Here is a 20,982-nt window from a genome sequence, read left to right on the forward strand (position 1 = left end):
TTTATAGCTTCAATTTAAAAATGTCATAATTATCGCAACACGTTTCCTATCCTCCAACCGCGTCTTATTATTTCTTCACATTAGTGTAAACACTTACGTACACTGATTTGATCATTACATCGACATAAGCAAAATTACATTACTTTTCATAAACAGTATTGAAATATAAACTAGCGTAAATAAACTAGCAATTAATAATACAACGATATACAACAATTACATTTAACTATGCTTACCAACTTCACACAGTAGCATACGGTTACTTGACTATTAGTAACCGCATGCCCATCCAACACGTAGACCCATAATACATAAAAAGTAAAAAGGATTTATATACATAAAACAGTTTACTCGTTCAAAGGACAGAGTACGATTTGGTCGTTTTGCAAGGCAAACACCTCGCGACAATTCCAGGGGAGTAATTTGCACGCGAAACTAGTTTTCCAGCACATAGTGGAGTACGTGCCCGTGGCGCGTACAGAGAGAGATGGGAGTATCGTGTGTTCGTACGCACAGTTAGGCACATGTACGCGTCTCTCTGTCGGAGAGGAGCCAGCCTGATGATACAGGTACTAGAGAGCGGGTCGTTGAACTTAGGTTCCTCTTGTATACACTCCACACCACCGTCTTCCGGCCGTTTTCGTTTCAGTTTCTTATAGTAGGAAGCATCGCTGGAATCTAAATGCGACGAACAAGGAGCTGCTGAGTAAGAAGCTGAACAGCCGATGCTACGCGGGAATAGATTGCCTAGACGATAAATAATTTAACGGAATGGTAAAAAATTCGGCGGTCGCGTTTAATCTTGTCGTTAGCGATTAGCGATACCTCGTCATATATTTTTTGTCAAACGAAACAGTTTGGAGAACTTGGATGTATTATTAGGCGTCGTTATTGTAAATTTTACATCGTAAATTCTATCATGTATTGTGTAATTATTGTAATTTACTGCTGGCAACACCTGAAATCACGTGTTTTATCACGTTTGACACGCGAAGTTGTAGAGAATTGTGTTACGATTAGGAAAATATAAATTTTTCAGTCGTTTCCTCTAAACTTCATGCCGTGTTATTAGCGAGAAATCTGACGTTTGGATGATTATTATTACGTTGATAGAGGATAGCAAGGTTACATATGTCTACGTTTGGAAAATTCATTTACCGTTGTTACATTTAACAGGCATAAAAATGTATCTTAAAATATTTCACTCTCGGAGCGTCGCTCATAAAACTCGAATCATCGAGTGTTTTGTTCTAATCAAATGTTTCCATATGTACACGTATAGTTGTTGGAGTTAACGATTTCCGGCATGTTCGTGGAATCCTGTTCGAAGTTAGTCACCAACTACAGTTAGTTTCCTGGCCTGCCATCCTGCTTGATCAAGGCGGTGCACACCTTGTCAGCTCGGATGCGTCTCTTGTTTGTGCGTCTTCTTTTTTACTTATATTCCGATCCTCCTTCTACGTAGCGTCTAGCCACGGTCTATACTCCTAGCGACTGACTGGAACCGGGAAAAAGATGAGATAGGATCGGAGGAAACTTATATCCTCTCGTCTCTTCCTGTAGATAAATTTATTGAAATTGCTTCTAGTCATTTTTATGAAATTTAAGGAAAATTGTGCAGTCGATTGGTATCCTCCCGTAGATAAATTTATTGAAACTAGTTCTGCTTGTATCAATCAAATTTTAGAAAAATGTATAATTATTCAGTTCCTACAATTATCTAATTATATAGTAGCTCCTTGTAGGTAAATTCGAATAAAATCTGCTTATTTCTATGAAATTTTGAAGTGGAGTCACAAGCGTTCTTACAACTGTTATTGAGTAACGCATAAAACATGTCCTATGACTAGATAACGAATTAAAAGTTATTTGGTATTTTAGGATGGCTTATCAATTCATGTTGGTATAGCGTGAATACGGAATCGATTCCTTTATAAAAGATTCTATTGTTACAACAGGAAGTCGATAAAAATATCTGCATCAAGCTGGAACTCGAACCACGTGGTTATAATATCAGTATCGTTAAGTTATCATTCTACATTAGACGTATCCATCGTGAAAGTTACAAAACCTATTATTAACCTCCAACTTGTATAAACTTGATAAACCTTTCACATAGAAATCAATTCAAGAACACTGATACCGAAACGCTACTATATCATTTCCTTCTATACCGTTTCCTTCGTAATTCTCTCATCTATCGAGTCATTAACCAAAAGTAGCATCTATCTTATCAATCGTTAGTTACAGCATCCACTAAAAGGGAACGTGCCAGAAGCACTTGTCAGCCGCGTATCAGCTTAGTCTTTGGAGAGATTAAAATCCACAATTCGTGCGAGCTATTTTTACCGACGGCGCAGGCTGCGCTTGTCAACCCTCAACGCTGACCGTTCAGATTTCAATTAGACACACAGATGGACATCTCGGTTTACTCCGGTTCCGGTGAAACGGAGGAGTAAGCGGCGTGCAGCAGCCATCGGCGCAAGCTCGTCGCGATCCCCACCTTCCACCCTTTCCCCTTCGTATAACCGTACCGAAACGGCCGAGAAAGGGACATAGAGAGGATGAACGTTCGTTCAAAGCAGCGTAGGGATCCGGCGTTTGGGAGCGACAGGGGTGGCAACGAAGCATCGCCGTAAAATCACAACGCGAAACAAAAACAATATTTCTCGAGCTATCTGAAACAGTTTCGTCTCTGCGAGGAAATCTAATCGAAGGATACCGAATCAAATTTGTCGCTAATAAATAATAATAGATGTCGACGCTGTATACGATAGAACCGCGACATAGAAATATAAAAAAAAAAAAGAAAAAAATTTCACGAAGAGAGGTCGAAAATGGTATGGGTCTTTCGCGCGTCGTGGCAAAGCCACGGAACGTCCCTGAGAGTTCACTAGCTTCCACGGATCGTTGTGAACCGCCTCTTCTCTCTTTCTCTTCCTCGTTGCCTGTCTCTTCCTCTCCTTCGCCATGGCGAAGAGACGTAGCCGGGTGACCATGTGCGCGTGTGCGTTGCACGTCAGGGCTGGCGAGCCCCGGAGGAACGGTCCTTTCTCGGCCGAAAACTGGTTCCGTATGCTTTCGTGCACTATATCGGGGCCTCCGTCTTGTATACACGCCTGTGGCCCGGGACTCTATCTGTCCCAGAGAGGAGAGCAATAGAGGCTCAGGGAGACGAATTGGCCGGACGATCAGTCGTCGAATCGCGGCCCAGAGGGCGCGTCGTTAGGGACGGTTTAGGAGTGAGTTTTCGTGTTGGGGCGGCTCAACCTCCCCTCGCGTCCTTCCTCGTAGTATCGTTCTACCGCTATACACCTCTCCTCACCTCTAACTCGACCTCCGTCCATCCATCTTTCTCTTTCGTCCTATCCGTCTCACTCGGTTTCTCTCGCTTTCTCTGTCAGGTACCGTACTCTCTTCCTTTCTCTCGCGTCCTTTCTCTTTCTCTGTCGGTCCAACTAGCGGGGGCCCGCGGGAGTGACCCTGAAAGTTCAACAGCCCTCCCTCGAATGGCGCCCCTAACCGCCCCCCTCCTCCACCCTCGTACCTCTTCCCGTGTCCCTTCCCTTTGTGTTGTGCACTGAAACCTAACTTCGCTTAGGCGGCCGCGGTTGCCGCCGCAGCCACCGACACGCCGTTTCTGTGCTGCACGGACTTCCATTTCTTTCTTTCTTTCTTTCTTTCCATCGTTCTTTCCTGCGTGCGCGTAACTCTGTCTCTCTTTTCTCTGTTCCCTCCTCGGACCGTTTATTTCCATTTTCTCTTTCTAACCTCTTGCCACCTCGTGTCTATGGTATATATATATATATATATATATATATATATATAATATATATTAATATATACATATACATATATATATATATGTATGTATGTACGATGGCCTTTACCAACCGCCAGCCACGACCGTGTTCCTAAGGCTAAGGACCTTCTCGCGCGGACCTGATTGACCGTACATCACAGGCCAAGTGTTTTTCTCGCGAATCTTTGAGAAATCGACGCAGTTCCGAGATTCTCAAGTCAGAGAATTGGTTTTTCGTCGCTCCGAGTTGCAGCGGATGATTTGATTGGGGTAACGAATTAGGTTAGGTTAGAGGCGAGTGTGACGAAGTTTCGCAGTTTTTTAAGTGCAGATTGCTGGATGTTGGGTTGCGTGCGGACAAAATTTTGGTCGGGTCGGTTTGATTAAGGGAAGTTTGGTTGATTTGATGGGAAGTATTATATAGATTACGAAGTTTTCTTGTTTTCAGACTAATATTAGTATTAGAATTGCTTTCTGCTGTCTTGTTTGCTGTTTGCCAAGATATAAGATACGTATCTCTAAGTACACGTGCTAGAAAATAACTCTATTGCAATTCTGCAGCATGAATTTTCTGTTTCCTCTTTATTCATTAATTTATTCAACACCAGTGCAACTTCCTTTTCCCATTTCCCTTGAACTGAAAGGGACGGAAGTCGGTACATTCTTCTCCCGCATTGTAGTATCTTTCAATGCTACAATCGTGTATATACTGTATAATTCGACGTAACTTCGGAAATATAAATTGCAGCGCGGAGGACTTATGCCCGGATGCGTTGCATAAGTCACGTTTAAAGGCTTAAAACCTTGACCATAAGACCATCATTGTACAACAGTACTTTGTTCGCTCGATACTATAGTAGCTTATTACTTCCCTTTTTTCTTTTTTACGCTGCTGCTTGTATTTCGAATCTCTTTTGTTTCCTTCTGTATCGGTGTAAGAATCGTCATGATTATTACCAGCATGCTATTTCCAGATACCAAACGGTGTTATTAATATGCAGATACGCGTGTCATCGTGCAGGTTTCTTAAGATCTGTTCTCACGACGCGACGCGATGCTTTAAGATAATTGTCCTTGACGTTTCATAGTATCGATGAAATAGAGAAGAAAGAATTTATTTAATTATTTATAAAATTAATGTTGACTTATTAATTTTAAATGAAATTATAATTCTAATATTGATATTAAAGTTAATTAATATGTATATAAGTATTTAAAGAATTTAATTAATCTACCCGCTGGTAATTAATTAGTCGATGAACTTTTAACTTAATTAAACATTTTTACACGTCACATGCATGTGCGGTAAATATTGCCTTTCCACGCGTGTAATTCTTTTGAAATAGAATAAATATCGCGCGGAAACGTTGATCAATTAAATGGGTGGTCCAGCAGCGTCAAATTAACAATAACTTAATAATACGCTGTTAACAATTTGTCGAATTGTGAGATATTCCCATTCGTTCACACGCGTGCATTGTTTCAAATGTCCACCCTTATGACAGTTCCCGGTCATTTAGATTAATCATTTTTAGTTTTCAACATTTATCAGCTTCTATTATTAAATCGTCACATGCCAAACAGCTTTTCGTTTATCTTTGTAATAAACCCGTAATGGAAATAGATTCTATACTTTTTTTTTTATCTTTAGCAGTACAATGGAACTTGATTGTCGGTTAATTACTGTATAAACGGAGACAAAGCTTTGTTTCAAAGGAATATATAGAACGTGGCAAAATTTGATTTCATAGGAAATAAAATATAGAATATCAAAGTTTGAGACGAGGAGACTCGAATTTTTATATACGAATTTTACGATTAATTAAATTTCAATTTTAATATTATGCCATTGTATTATTGTTAAATATATATCAAGCATTATTTTGTTACGACAAGATTTCGTTATATGTAAATATAATTTACAAATCTTCGGTCATTACACGCAAACATAAACAATCAATAAAGCACAGTCGTAAAAGTAAATGTTGCACGGAATTTCACTGATGCAATCATCGACAATTCATGGGAAAAAAGGGATCAGAATATCATTACGAAACGCGGAGGTAGTCCAGAAATGAAAGTGGCAATACGGTTTCTTTATGTTGCCAGATAGCCATTGAGTAAGGTCAAGGCGGCAGCTGTCGAGCTGCCATTTTTTCCGTCCGTTTGAAATTGTTCCTCGTACGTGAAAGATGCGCACGCCATTGCAGGAAGTCGAATCAGCCGCAGGAAACCAGTGTTTGCTGTCGGCGTTAAATCGGACTTGTCCGTGATCGTGGGAAATGCCGCGAGGTGTAGCCAGAATAAAAGGATCAACCACCTGGATAAAAGTGGAGTAATTCATATCCGGAAGAGAAACGAAAGCATTTCGTTCGAGTGACAATAGTCACGCCATGCTGTTCCCCAATAATATTTTGCGATAACTAACATGGAAATGTAATGGAAATGTAACATGTGAAAATATGTCACACAACAGTGTAATATACATGCGCGAGATATTTTATTAAAAAAGAATTACACAGTTTAGAGAAACAAATATGAATGTGAATGTACAAACGAATGATGTTTCTCACTGATACGTATCATTTACAGATTATTTGTAGAAAGTATGCAAATGCAAAGAATACGATAAAAATGTATGAGAATTTTTAACAAAAAGGATGAACCATACACGAGTTATTTATTTAGAAAAAGACTTAACTTATTTACTAAGAAAATATGCAAAATGATAGAGCGATAAAATTTTACTAGAAATGGTATCAAAGACGATAAAACAATTTGGAACGTATTAACGTATATATAAACAAGAAACATTCGTCGCTGTTATAGAATGTTCACAGGTTGTCCGAAAGAAGCGTGCAAGGTGTTAATACAAATTACGTCGCGGTTGTCGGACGTCTTAATCACAGTGTTTCGGTTCCCGTTCTATCTTTAATATCTCGGTGAGGTACGTTTACGCGAGTATGTTTTGTTCCCCTCTTTGTATTCTGTTCAGAATAATAAGCAGCCGAGTCCCTCCGATCCCCTCCTTCCCTGTAATTTTCTCTTAGCGCACGCACATTTTCGACGTTTATCAATGACCAAGTACGAAATTACAGGCGTGTGTCAAACTTTATTCCTTTCTTGGGCCCTATTGTTCTCTTCTTCTTCCTCTTTCCTTCTTCGCTTCTTCTTAGAACTATTTCCTCCAATTTCCGACTGTTCTTGTTCTGCTTATCTCTTATTTTTATTTTCTTAATTTACATTTTTATCAGCGATCGGATCTTACGTGGATGAGCCCAGTAGCCACCTTTAGCATCGTTTACAAAAGTCAATTACGTGATTTAACCAAACATAGATTCATAATTTTTAAATATCTTACAATAATCATTCGCTCTCCTGCATCCCTCTCTCTTTTCTCAACATGGAGCTAAGAAGCACGATTCCTGTTTCTCTTGGCTCCTGTTGTCAGCTGATGATCTCCAGTAACGCGCGTTGCTCGTGCTCATACGTACGGTACGTACGTACTTGAAGGCCTCGTCCTTCATACACAGTCACGTGATATTTGTTCGCACGTGCACCAACACACGTCGCCGAACGGTAGCAGTGGACGTGGGAGAGGTTAGGGGAGGGGTATCTCGGTTGGGCAGGGGAGAGACGAGGTTCTAGCGAGGTTACGGTCGGATTGAGGAGGGGGGAGGGATGCATTGCCGCATTCTACGAACGTTATACATGCAACGCGAGTTGCAGCCTCGGCGTGTGCTCGTTGCAGCGTCGCGTAATCAGCGCTTACGTCACCTCGGTGTGTGCCGTTGGTGAGCGCGTGCATGTAACCGTGTGTGTCATTGCTCTTCCCTTTCGCTTTGTTTCTCTCTTTAACGGCGTCTTTCTCTCGCCGTTCTTCTTCCTTGTTTCGCTCGGCACTGCAGGTTCATGCGCATGCGCCCTGCATCGCGCGCTCAAATCTTGGCACGCATGCGCCCACGCACGCGCAGTAAGTTTAGACACGGTGGTTCGCGAAACTGTTCGAACAGTTACAGAAACTTTTTTTCGAATATATTATGTGGGATACACGAATCTTTTTGAAAGTTCATTGGTATTACACCTTAGTGTATAATGTGGATTCTGTTGAATGGAGCGGTAACGCGAAACTGACATAGAAATGATTTTTTTTTTCGTCACGGTTTAAAATTTATCGTTATGTAAAAAAATTTTGAAGCGTTTCTTTTTATGACAGTGTTTTATGACAGTGTAAATGTCGTGCGTTTGTGCCAGTGTTTTGTAATGTTATCGAGTATTTTACTGGCTGGTGAAATCGATGTCAGGTAATTTCTGTTACGAATAGATTGGCTGGAAACATGAAAGGTATGTTTGCATGTAATTTCACGATGTTTAGATATGTTGATAAGGATATTGTGTTATTACGGCGTTTCTCTTTTACATCAGATTAATAGAATACTCGTACGTTTCATGCTTGTCGTTGAAAGTAATTAAAATTTGTTCAAGCGTTATTACTGCGAGAAATAATGTCCGGTCACGTCTTTGCGTTTGAGGTTATAAAAACTTGGACGACTTCCATTTTGAAATTATGTCACATTTATTATGCTTCTCGCGTTTATTTCCTATTGTTTATCGTGTTTTTTTGACTGGGACAATATTTCAAAATCAATGGATATGATTAAGATGCTATGAAAGTATTCGTTTGCGATTCATAGAATCTGGGACACGAGGATTCTCTGCAAATGGAATTCAAAGCGTTCTAACGAGTTGGCACACGCGCCTTTATTCAAACGGTGCACGCTGACTAATGAAATTCTTTTTTTTTTTTTTGCTAGTTAACGTATGTACTTGTGCAAGTCGGAGTAGAATAAATCTAAAAGCATAATTTGGGTAGAATTCGTTTCGAGGTTTTTTCTGATTCATTTGAATAAAATTTATAACCAAGATCGATAATCGTAGAATGTCTTTCGCAGCAGAAAGTTTTTCCAACGTGTTCTGCAGTTGTCTATGTACCGAGGAATGAATCATTCAGTGTCACACGTATCTTTGTCACGTATAATCGTGGATATTTCCTGATACCAAATATAGAAATAAACGTAAACTAATTTCCAACGAAGGATAGCGCGGTCTTCTATTTCTAGTCTACTTAATTATAAATATTTGAAATATTTATTTATCCTATTAAACGTATCGTTCTTTGCGCGATCATTATTTTCGTTACACGTGTAAATTCCTCTTTTCAATCATCAAAAAACGAAAACGTAAACGTGTAAAAGACTTCTTAATTCCAATAGGATTTTGTTGTTTGTAAATTATTTCAACTTTCACTAATAAGTAATTATATCACATATACATACGTCGTTACGTGTATTCACATTTCCAGTGGTTCAAACAAAGGAAACCTCTGGCTAGCTATTATTACAAGATAACAGCCGTTTTCTCTAATAAATCTAAAGATCTCAAACGCACTGAAACTCACTGTACTAACTCTCGATATATTAAGTAAGCAAAGGCATTTAGAAAACAATGTGAAAGACTGTAAAACCAGGAAACATCCTGTAATACCGCAATATATCCAACGCCAAGTATACACGCATTATTAATGGCCAGGATAATTCCGCGTTACATAATGTAATGTATCGCATACACGGAAGTCTAGGGATAATAATTAATCGTTATAAGATAGTATAAATTGACGTGATGTGTGGATACACACGGTAGACTATCTTGGTGCACGCATTCGTGCATCTTTACTCTTTGCTCTTCCTTGGATATGCTCTAATGCGTTTGCAGCGTGAAAGAAAGACGCTGAATATAACGATAAGCCATGGACCAGAGGAGCTGTTCTTGGCCTGGCTTGTCGCGATAACACGGGCCATTTTTGCTTCAACGAATGGCAACTACTCGCTCGTGTAAGTACAGCATCTCGCGTTGCATCCGCGCCAGCGAAACATCCTGCCACTTCCGTCCGCCAAGGAAACGATACTGCTAATCCGATGTCGTGGCTACTGAATCGCCATCGTGCTTTTAATGCCGCTGTTGGCAAAACGATACCGGAGACTCGCGCTTCGCGTGACAAGTCTCCTTCGGGATTTTTTCCAAAACCGGTTTATAGTTTTCCAACTTTGAAAACTTTCTTTCGCGGTTGTTCGCGTGGTCGCTCAAGTGCAGGCAAAAAAGGATAATGTTGCGATTGTGTAATATCGTAGGATCGATGAGTTCGAGAGCGATGGTTTCGAACAGTTGCAACAAGGCTCTTCAAACTTTTATAGAAGCCATTTTCGATAATGGTAATTTCTTAAGAAGCATCTCTGAGCAACTTGAAACGCACAGATTTAATTACAAAATTCGCTACATCTACGTGCACGTATATTCTGATCGACTACAGGTTTACGAGATTCGGACACTCGTAAACACCTTGTTTGAACGTTTCACGCGTGTTACACGAGACACTTTGGAGTTTTATTATTGTCGTTATGAGACTCGATCGTCGTGATTACGTTGGTTTTGGGAATTACACGAAGGAAAACAGTGGCTACATTATTCTCGTTTATATATTAGTTACTTAGGTCCATTATTTTGTGGCACTTTCGAAACGTTCATACCATAACGATGACTAAAATAACTTGATACTATAATCAAACGTAGATATAAAATGAAACGGTAGAACCCGATAAGAAAACGCTGCATTATAATGTTTCACGAATGGATAGTAGGATATGTGCAAATACTTTTCGTAGCCACTGAACGTTCAAAACGTTTCCATCCACGATACTAACTTCTTTATCGAGTATATGCTTGCAGTAAATGTCTTGTAACTTCTATCATATACATTTTCATATTAATTTCAGACTTTACCGATGGAAGAATGATATTTATACGAAATTTCAATATGTTTCATACAACACACACGATATATACACGAAAGTCTTGTAACAGTAAGCAAAGTTCCATAGTATTTAAATTCTATCGCGGACCCAATATACAAGGTGTATCGTACAAACACCAACTACGTTCTATTCGATCCTGTTTGAAATTTATAGACATTTTCGTGTCTCGATAAACCCACAACTGCTTACTTTTGTAGAAGATTCTCGAAACGTGTACTCTCGTATTATCATTCGACGTACACAAGTGGAATTTTCACTACAAACTCGCGTACGGACAGTAGACGTTCCGAGCACCTTCTATGAAGATAAATAAGCGATGGCTATTATCGAGACGTAAAAATGCCCGTAACTTTGAAAGATCGGACGGGACACGCGTTCGTACGAGCATTTTTCACACGTTACGCGATACCACCCTGTACACGTTTGTTCAAAAGAAACGTAGGCTCGAAAGTCGTTCGATAGGATCGAAACGAGGCATTTTTCATTCGTATTGGACCCTTAATCGTGCGAATGCAAAAGCGCGATCAGGGGATATATAGCAGGCAAAGTCGTTAAACGTTAATTGGCAATCAGGAGCAGGAGATTGCCACCTGCGCGAACATCGTTGTTGGCTGTGCCCGCTTATGAATGACAATTTGTAGATCGTTGAAACCGCGCTGTCGATCGTCCGTCTCTTTTTAAATGCACGAACAGTCTTCGCCACGACTCGTCTCTTTAATTCGTAATTTTGTCTCCTGTCAGAGGCGATTCGTCCGAGTCGCGTATTATACGAAGAATTATGCGCCGATCGAACGCTGATAATTGGCAAACAAAGCGATTAAAAGTTACGTTAATTCGTCGACCTGCTTCTGTATCATCGGATATTCGATTCTTCCAAATATATCGTTCCACTTGAGTAACTATCCTTTCGAAATAATTACGCGTCGATTTATTCTCCAACAAGCAGGTAATTTATCTTCCATCTATTTCATTCGCTCTATCGAACGAAGTAATCTTTTTTATTTTCACAGTCGATTCAATGTCTAGGCAAATTCTATTTCGAATAGAAATAAAAATGAGTCATTTCGATCAGGTAGGTAAATGATAGTCTGCTCCTTAACGCCGTGCTGCATAACTCGTTTAAATAATTGTCACGTTTGATTCGAGTAAAAGAGATCTGATCCTATCGTATCCACGTTATTGCAACGAGTTTCTCATTCGATCACGGAACGATCGATATCATCGATTGCGTGAAAAATTCAGAGATCGTCGAATTAAGAAATTAAAAGGCTAAACGCGATCCGCGCGACTCTGTGAACATCGTACGTCGATGACAGAGAAAAAAGAAAGAGCGTAAGGAAAAAATTAGATTTTCCTTTCTGGTTATTTATACTCAGCAGGTCGGCGAAAATACACGTAATTGTCGTTCATTAACGCCGCGACGAGATTACGCGTTCGGTTACGTCGTCGGCGTAAAAATGACGCACACGTGCTAATGCGAGTGGCACGTGACATTAAACTCGTTTCGCTCGCAACTATTAATAACACCGGCTGCTTGTATAATAGAACGTATTATTGTTCGACGTTGGCCTGTCGTCGTCGACGGCATCGTTGAACCCTGGTGACGTTCCCGACGACGATGTAACGGACTTTTGCATAATTGTCCGCCTCCATCAGCGCATTATCCTCTTACTCTTCGACTAGCCAACGTTTAGATGTTTTCATTTCGCCACGTGCAATACCGCTTGAGCAAATTAACGCGCTCGTACGCGCGCAATTTCTTACGCGTTTGTTTTTCCCACTATATAATAACATGTTTTCTTCTTTTTTCTATTTTTAACACGCTACTTTAACGCGTCTTCTTTAATGCCATAAGTTTCTAACAATTGGAACTACCGACGGTTGAGATCAGTTAAGACCAAGCTGTTCCTATAAAAAGCCAATGAAAATGACTGGTCTTTAAGACTAGGACTAGCGATAGTTAAGACGAAGCTATTTCTACCAAAGCCAGTGAAAATGGCTGGTCTTTAAAAAATATGTAATAATAGAATATTGTAGTATCGTAAACTATTGTGATTAGTTTATTTATAACGAGTGGATTAAACAGACGTCGATTAAACAGGAAACGTATTATAATTAAGACAACTAGATAATTAATTGACAACTCTCGTCACCACGGATTAAACTCTCTCTCAGCAACGCTAGCAACACTATCTCGACTCATACTGCTGTTAATTCGTTTTTGTCCCTTAGCAACCCCTTTTTCTTTTGTCTTAACTTCGTATCTTTTGTCTTAGCCCCACCACGCACATGCTCGGCAACCGGTTGTTTATAATTCGCACGACACCCCCAGGCCCCTCGTCCACGATGCTACGATATTTTTATATTCATTGATTTATTACTTTCTTACAGAAGGAATTTCCTATTATGTGGATTTTTGGTATTATTGATCCATCTGGCATCCCTAAACGAGGGTTGACACATTTATAAAATTGTAGAGCCAGTCATTTTGACGAATATTGGTATAAGTAGCCTCGATAGAAAATTATTTTGAGTTTGAATACATAAAAAACAAAGTAAAATTCATTATATTATTCTTTTAATTATCGTTGCGAAAGACGTTACATCATTGCGGGGAAAAATATAACACGAAGTAGGAATTTTAAAATAAAATTGTAAAGCCAGTCAATTTGACTCTATGGTTGTTCTAGTGTTAAGAAACACGTAATATTAGGTTGTCCGAAAAGTTTCTTTCATTTCATAAGGTGATAATAGATGAACAATTTCTGTTTTGTATTATTTTATTGAATCAGGTGCGATCCATTTCGTTCTATTTTTATTATCACGTTCGTGCATAATTCAATAAACTAATATAAAACAAAAGATATTGTGAGTGTATTATTTATTTATACAAGGAAAGAAACATTTCGGACAACTTAATAATGGAATATTTTTATATTTATTGATCTGTTGCTTTCTTACAAAAGAAATTAGGTACATTCTTGTGATCAGACGAGGATTGGCGCGTTTCTAAAATTGTAAAACCAGTCCTCTCCACCCGTCGTGGTAGTTTTAATAAGTAGACTGTGGTTCTTTTTTATTTGCCAAAAGAAAAAGAACTTTCGGCGAGAATTACGCCACTTTACGCGAGTTTAGTTTACGAAAGAAAAAGACACGTTTCTAAGACAAGCTGCGGCTTTTCTCTCTTCTTTCATCCCCCAAGAAGAAACTCTCCGTGAGAATTATGTTGCTTTGCAGCTTTTTATTTCTTCGTCGTTAATTTATAAAAACAAACAAAAGAAGAGAGAAAGAGAAAGAACAACATAACGCGAGTATTCAAATTGGAAGATTACATTTTCTTTGAGAAACACGGTGTGCGTGAAAACACGCTACGATATTTGGTTCAGCAAGTGAAGAGCTCAGATTGAACGAGGGAAACAGGCCGCTTTTACCTAAACCTTCCGAGGGATCGGCTTTCTGAGTGTGAAATAAGGGGCATTACCAAATTACACGATTTGAGTCTCGCTTGTCGGCATTATAACTACACCACGCGTCGCTTATTATACTTATACGGGACAAGCAGGTAGCACGATCGTACCAGTCTGACCTACAGCGGTTAATTGTTGTGATTAACTCGCGTGTAAGACCTCTATTTGAAAACCATGGTTTATTAGCGTCTGACGAATACCAGATTAGTGCGAGTGCGAAAAAATTGGTCGAACAAGGAAAGACGAAGGACGAAGCATATTTACGATACACAAATACTTGTACTAAGAATAGATCGTGAATATTTATGCGAATTTATATTTTCATATTTGTAATTAAAAACCTAGCACGCAGGTAATCGATTGTTTCACGTGTCATTGATTTGTAAATTAAGCGATTGCGGATTTTATCAATATCACAAGGAAAGACGAAGGACGAAGCATATTTTCGATACACAAGTACTTGTGCTATGGATAGACAGTGAATATTTATGCGAATTTATATTTGCATATTTGTAATTAAAAAACTAACACGCAGGTAATCGATTGTTCCACGTGTTATTAATTTGTAAACCAAGCGATTGCGGATTTTGTCAATACCACAAGGAAAGACGAAGGACGAAGCATATTTTCGATACACAAGTACTTGTACTAAGAATAGACAGTGAATATTTATGCGAATTTATATTTGCATATTTGTAATTAAAAAACTAACACGCAGGTAATCGATTGTTTCACGTGTTATTGATTTGTAAATTAAGCGATTGCGGATTTTATCAATATCACAAGGAAAGACGAAGGACGAACATATTTTTGATACACAAATACTTGTGCTATGGATAGATCGTGAATATTTATGCGAATTTATATTTTCATATTTGGCACGCAGGTAATCGATTGTTTCACGTGTTATCGATTTGTAAATTAAGCGATTGCGGATTTTATCAATATCACAAGGAAAGACGAAGGACGAAGCATATTTTCGATACACAAGTACTTGTACTAAGAATAAACAGTGAATATTTATGCGAATTTATATTTTCATATTTGGCACGCAGGTAATCGATTGTTTCACGTGTTATCGATTTGTAAATTAAGCGATTGCGGATTTTGTCAATACCACAAGGAAAGACGAAGGACGAACATATTTTTGATACACAAGTACTTGTACTAAGAATAAACAGTGAATATTTATGCGAATTTATATTTTCATATTTGGCACGCAGGTAATCGATTGTTTCACGTGTTATCGATTTGTAAATTAAGCGATTGCGGATTTTATCAATATCACAAGGAAAGACGAAGGACGAACATATTTTTGATACACAAATACTTGTGCTATGGATAGACCGTGAATATTTATGCGAATTTATATTTGCATATTTGTAATTAAAAAACTAACACGCAGGTAATCGATTGTTTCACGTGTTATTGATTTGTAAATTAAGCGATTGCGGATTTTATCAATATCACAAGGAAAGACGAAGGACGAACATATTTTTGATACACAAATACTTGTGCTATGGATAGATCGTGAATATTTATGCGAATTTATATTTTCATATTTGGCACGCAGGTAATCGATTGTTTCACGTGTTATCGATTTGTAAATTAAGCGATTGCGGATTTTATCAATATCACAAGGAAAGACGAAGGACGAAGCATATTTTCGATACACAAGTACTTGTATTAAGAATAGACAGTGAATATTTATGCGAATTTATATTTTTATATTTGTAATTAAAAAACTGGCACGTAGGTAATCGATTGTTCCACGTGTTATTAATTTGTAATTTGTACCACCTAATGACAAAATCCGCAATCACTTAGTCGCCAACCCAAGCTGTGCTAAAAGTTGCTTTCGTTTTATAAGAAAACGATAAATGCGCAACATTTTCTCTTTTATATCGTTTTATTAAATTATGATCCATTTTCTAGTAATAGAACAAGTATCTGTTATAATATAACGAAGGTAATAGAGAAAAGAAATAGAAGAAAATGTCTTAAAACGAAAGGAACCTTCGCGACAGTCCGATACGAATCGTAGAGAAGCGTATTCAGGCGATCCAGTATCAGCGTCAATATTATTGTCAATATTCAAGGTTTTCAACATTGTCGTACATCCAGACGATCGATGATACGCGTATCGTCAATAGAACGTCGAGGATACCCGATATCGACGCTAATATCGGTCCCATGTTTCGACTATTTTGTATATTTACGCATACCACGCGCTAATTTACGTCACTGTAGCTGTGCGCTTTCAGATTTCTCAGACACGTAGAAATCTGTACTTTGATGCGGTAAATCCAAGCGAAGTAACAGATGAGAATTTTATTATAGTAACTCGAATGGAAATGAACAGTCGATAATTGGATAGACACATATTTATGGATACTTATTAACGTCGTATCAATCTTCGTAAGGTGTTTTTCCTTCCGATGCGCTTGTTTCACAGTGCGTTTCGATAAATCACGCGAAGCCAACTAATTATCCCGTTTCACGTATTCGTGTAATTTCTACGTAATAAGATAATTTCCCGTATTAGTGTTTATTAATTTCACTATGTTCTACGATTCGCAAAGAAACGCGCGTAACAAGTAAATGACCGATTAACGTTCTTCGTGCATTTTAATTACAGCTTTGAGTAAACGTACTGTGATACCGGTTTTACGAATGTTATAACAAATAAATAACGCTACGCATCTGTTACACGTCAATCTTTCGTTACATTATTTTTTATCGTAATTGGCGCGGTTAAAATTCAGATATATTGGATTGGCAATCGCGATCGCGTATTTTCTCATTAGGTAAAAATTACTTAAAAAATACCATGTTTCTCAAAGAAAATGTAATGGTAAAAAATGACCACCTAATGACAAAATCCGCAATTACTTAGCTGCCAAGCCAACATAAAAATAGCAGCAAACAGCAGCGAATCTCAGTCTACTAATTTCACAATTAAAAATAACGAATCGGGATTATTCGTTCGAACGTCAAATTATTCAGAATATTCGCATACTTTTTACTTCTTCGTGCGCGCTATTAGCACAGAGTACAATCAGCAGTTATATCGGGCTGAGTAAACCTTGAACGTAATAGATTCACGATATACGTGTAACCGGTAGTTAAACGCACTTCCGGCGGCGCACGCGTACCGCCGGAAGTCCATTTATTGTTACGTTTTGCTGCGCCCGGTTCTTCGTTTCCGACCACCTTTCATCCAGCGCACTTGTGGAAAAGAAAATCGATACCGTTTTCTCCCCTTCCGTGTAACGTGCTCGAAAATCGTTCGGCTGTCTAAATTGCTCGAGATTGTTGTTGCATAGAGCGCAAAGGGAACGATACGATTGAAACGTTGAGACGAACAATGCACTGTCCTACGAAACGTGGAACAACGACATTTTGCAAACGCGACAAACGCACAACGAATTACAGTCGTCCATTCGCGAAGATTTACCTCGAAAGGTTGAAATTGGTAAAACGTAATTAGATGCGCGTATCTACTTTAGTAATTTCGATTTATCCAAAGTAATTTATTTCTAAGGTAAATTTAAAAACCACGTTTTGAGAAACATGGCCTTTCCGTGATCTTTGTCTGTGGAATCGATCAGAGTGTTTCTTTCGTTTTATAAGGAAATAACAGACGCGCGACGTTCTTTGTTTTATATTAGTTTATTGAACATAATAATAGGAATAGAAGGAAATGGATCATACGTAATTCAATAAACTAATATAAAACAGAAGTTGTTGTTCGTCTATTATGAAACGAAAGAAACTTCTCGAGCTGCGTTTCACGAGGAAACGGTGACATTTCGCGTTACGACGAACCTTGTCGCTAATAAAATTGAAAAATAAAACGGTTCTTTCGTTACAGCTTAATTCCGTGTTACAACAGCTACGTATTCGCCGTGTTCGACGATATACTCGTCGCTTACGCACGTTTACACAGCAATGCTGTGCTTTTGCATTCGTAGAATTGATCGTATCGATAGCGGGACGATCAAAGAACTTGCAAATCTGCTTTTGAATAGGAAGAAAATTTTCGTTGTGTATTTGTCTGCGTATCGCGTCTACGATCGCGTCAGTTTTGCGTCAAAGGTCAAAATTATCTACCGCGTTCTAATTTTAGTTTCGCGAACGACACTGTCTCCGGAAGGCTGTCCTTTGAAATTTACGTTTTTCGCGTTGCGCCGCTATCGACGCCAAGCATTTAGCGATCTACGGAATCTTCTCGTGCAATTTCTCTACCATCACGTTGTACGAGAACGCTGTAGCAATTTTCTCATCGCTTCCTACCGTGTGTCAAGATGAGAAAATTCTATGAATTTTTTCCCGACATGGCCTTTTATTTAAGAGGCGTCGAAACCATAGTCGATCGTATGTCGCGCCGGTTTTCACACGGAGCGTGTGCGTGTCAGCGTGTCGTTGGAAAGCGCGTTGCAAGTGTCGCAACTGGCGGACGAAATCCTCGTGCGCCATCGAACAGGAATACACAGAGGGTGCAGGGGCGAGACAATAAATGAGTAATGCTCTGTTTCGATTGAATAACGAGGGTCGACGAGCATCGCGAGACTCGTGTTATGGGGTTCCAGTTCGTTCTCTTCTCTTCTCTCTCTCTTTCTCTTTCTCTATGCCTCTGTTTTCTCCTTTCGATGCTTCGCAACCCTCGTCGGCTAGTGGCCTAACCGCGCCACGTAGCGTATACATATGCATGTACGTAGTACGTGCACGATCGTCGATGATTTTTCGGGGAAACAATCTCTCCTTTCCTTTTCCCGCTCGATTCCTACAAGCGCGTGTCATTATGCATGCGACGACGAGCAACCGCCTATCCATCGCACGCCATCGTTGTGTCCATTCTAAGGGGTGTTGGGCAAGTGCAGGTCAGTGTACCGATGAGCATAAAAAGATAGGAGAAATGTTTTTTTTTTTTTTTTGATTGATATTATGTATCAATTAATCTCGTATATTAATGCGATGAATATATATTGGGTTGTCAACCCAACGGAAGGAAAAACCTCGCGCATCTATTATTTTCTTATTGAAAGGGAAAATCCTTTGGGACAACATGACGTGTCGATAAACGACAGGCGGGAGGCATTTGTCGTTTTGTATTATTTTAGTGAACTATGTACCGTCCATTTTGCTCTGTTGCAACAATAAAATAATATACTGTGTTGGCAACTAAGTGATTGCTGATTTTGTCAATACTACTTAATGATAAAATCCGCAATCACTTCGTTGCCAACCCAACAGAAGGAAAAACCTCGCGCATCTATTATTTTCTTCTTAAAAGGAAGAAACCTTTGGGACAATATGACGTGTCCATAAACGACAGGCGGGAGGCATTTGCCGTTTTCTATTATTTTAGTGAACTATGTACCGTCCATTTTGCTCTGTTGCAACAAAATGATATGCAACAATAAAATAATATATTGTGTTGGCAACTAAGTGATTGCTGATTTTGTCAATACTACTTAATGATAAAATCCGCAATCACTTAGTTGCAAAGCCAACAGAAGGAAAAACCTCGCGCATCTATTATTTTCTTCTTGAAAGGAAGAATCCTTTGGGACAATATTTTTTTCTTTTTTATTTTATTTTGGTTTTTACAATTTGTCCTGAAGGACATTTGATAAAGTGTTATATCTCATTGGTAAATAAAAAAAAAAAATAAAATAAAATAAAATAAATATAGCATGTGGGTGGCTACCCCCAGCGGGGTGCCAGCTTCGTATTTTCTAAGTTATATCTGTTATGCATTTGGGACAATATGACGTGTCGATAAACGACAGGCGAGTTTTGTATTATTTTAGTGAACTATGTACCGTCCATTTTGCTCTGTTGCAACAAAATGATATGCAACAATAAAGTAATATACTGTGTTGGCAACTAAGTGATTGCTGATTTTGTCAATACTACTTAATGACAAAATCCGCAATCACTTCGTTGCCAACCCAACAGAAGGAAAAACCTCGCGCATCTATTATTTTCTTCTTGAAAGGGAGAATCCTTTGGGACAATATGACGTGTCGATAAACGACAGGCGGGAAACGGCGACGAGGCATTTGTCGTTTTCTATTATTTTAGCGAATTATGTACCGTCCATTTTGCTCTGTTGGAACAAAATGATATGCAACAATAAAATAATATTTTGTCATTAGGTGGTATTGACAAAATCCGCGATCGCTTAGTTGCCAACCGAATAGTAATAGAAACGCATGTACACGCGAGCTTCTCGGAAGCCGAATTGATCGTTCTGCGTATAATTTGTTAACATTTTGCGAACTGGAGACAGTTTGCGAATTCGCGTCTTACATACTAAACGCCGTGTGCTATAAAAATGTTAGCTACTGTTAAATGAAACGGTAAAAGAAGCAATGGATGCTACGAACGAAACGTTACGAAAGTGTTTTTACATTACACGCTCGTATAATACGAAACCGTTATCGATATGTTAGGTACAATACTGATTGCTCTGAAAGTTCGTTGCGATTTTTAAACAATTGAACAAAATGATAAAAATTGTTTTCAACCGCCGATAAACGCCACTAGCGGTGTCTTTAAATATGCTCGTTGATTTTTAAGAGAATATTATGCTTGTTAAACGTCGCTCGTCGAAAGTTCATTTTTATTTGCTTGGTCGACAGAAAAAATCATAGTGACAAGCCTTTTGTCGAAAAATCTGGGACGTTCCGAAAGGATGGAATATTCCAGTTGCGTAAAAGACGGGGAAAGAAACATTTCGTTTCACGAAATGCCATCGACATAATTCGACGAACGTAAATCGAATGGAAGTGTAAACGAACTTCTCGAGCAATCTTTTCAATCTTTTCGATCGCCC

The 20,982-nt window shown here is 38.8% G+C and overlaps 1 protein-coding gene across 5 annotated transcripts in view; it reads left to right on the forward strand.

The window, feature by feature from the left end:
- Nucleotides 1-20,982, forward strand: part of LOC132908901 (histone demethylase UTY) — a 154,136-nt gene that overhangs the window by 36,073 nt on the left and 97,081 nt on the right. Inside the window, exon 1 of one of the 5 annotated variants that reach the window (XM_060963329.1) lies at nt 8,012-8,146. The exons of the other annotated variants lie outside the window; for them this stretch is intronic. The gene's annotated coding sequence lies outside the window, so the exon portion shown is untranslated. Of the gene's footprint in view, nt 1-8,011; nt 8,147-20,982 lie in introns of those variants that run through there. 5 annotated transcript variants of the gene reach the window in all.

The sequence above is a fragment of the Bombus pascuorum genome, chromosome 7 (genome assembly GCF_905332965.1).
Source record: "Bombus pascuorum chromosome 7, iyBomPasc1.1, whole genome shotgun sequence".
In the NCBI taxonomy this organism is placed as follows: Eukaryota; Metazoa; Arthropoda; class Insecta; order Hymenoptera; family Apidae; genus Bombus; species Bombus pascuorum.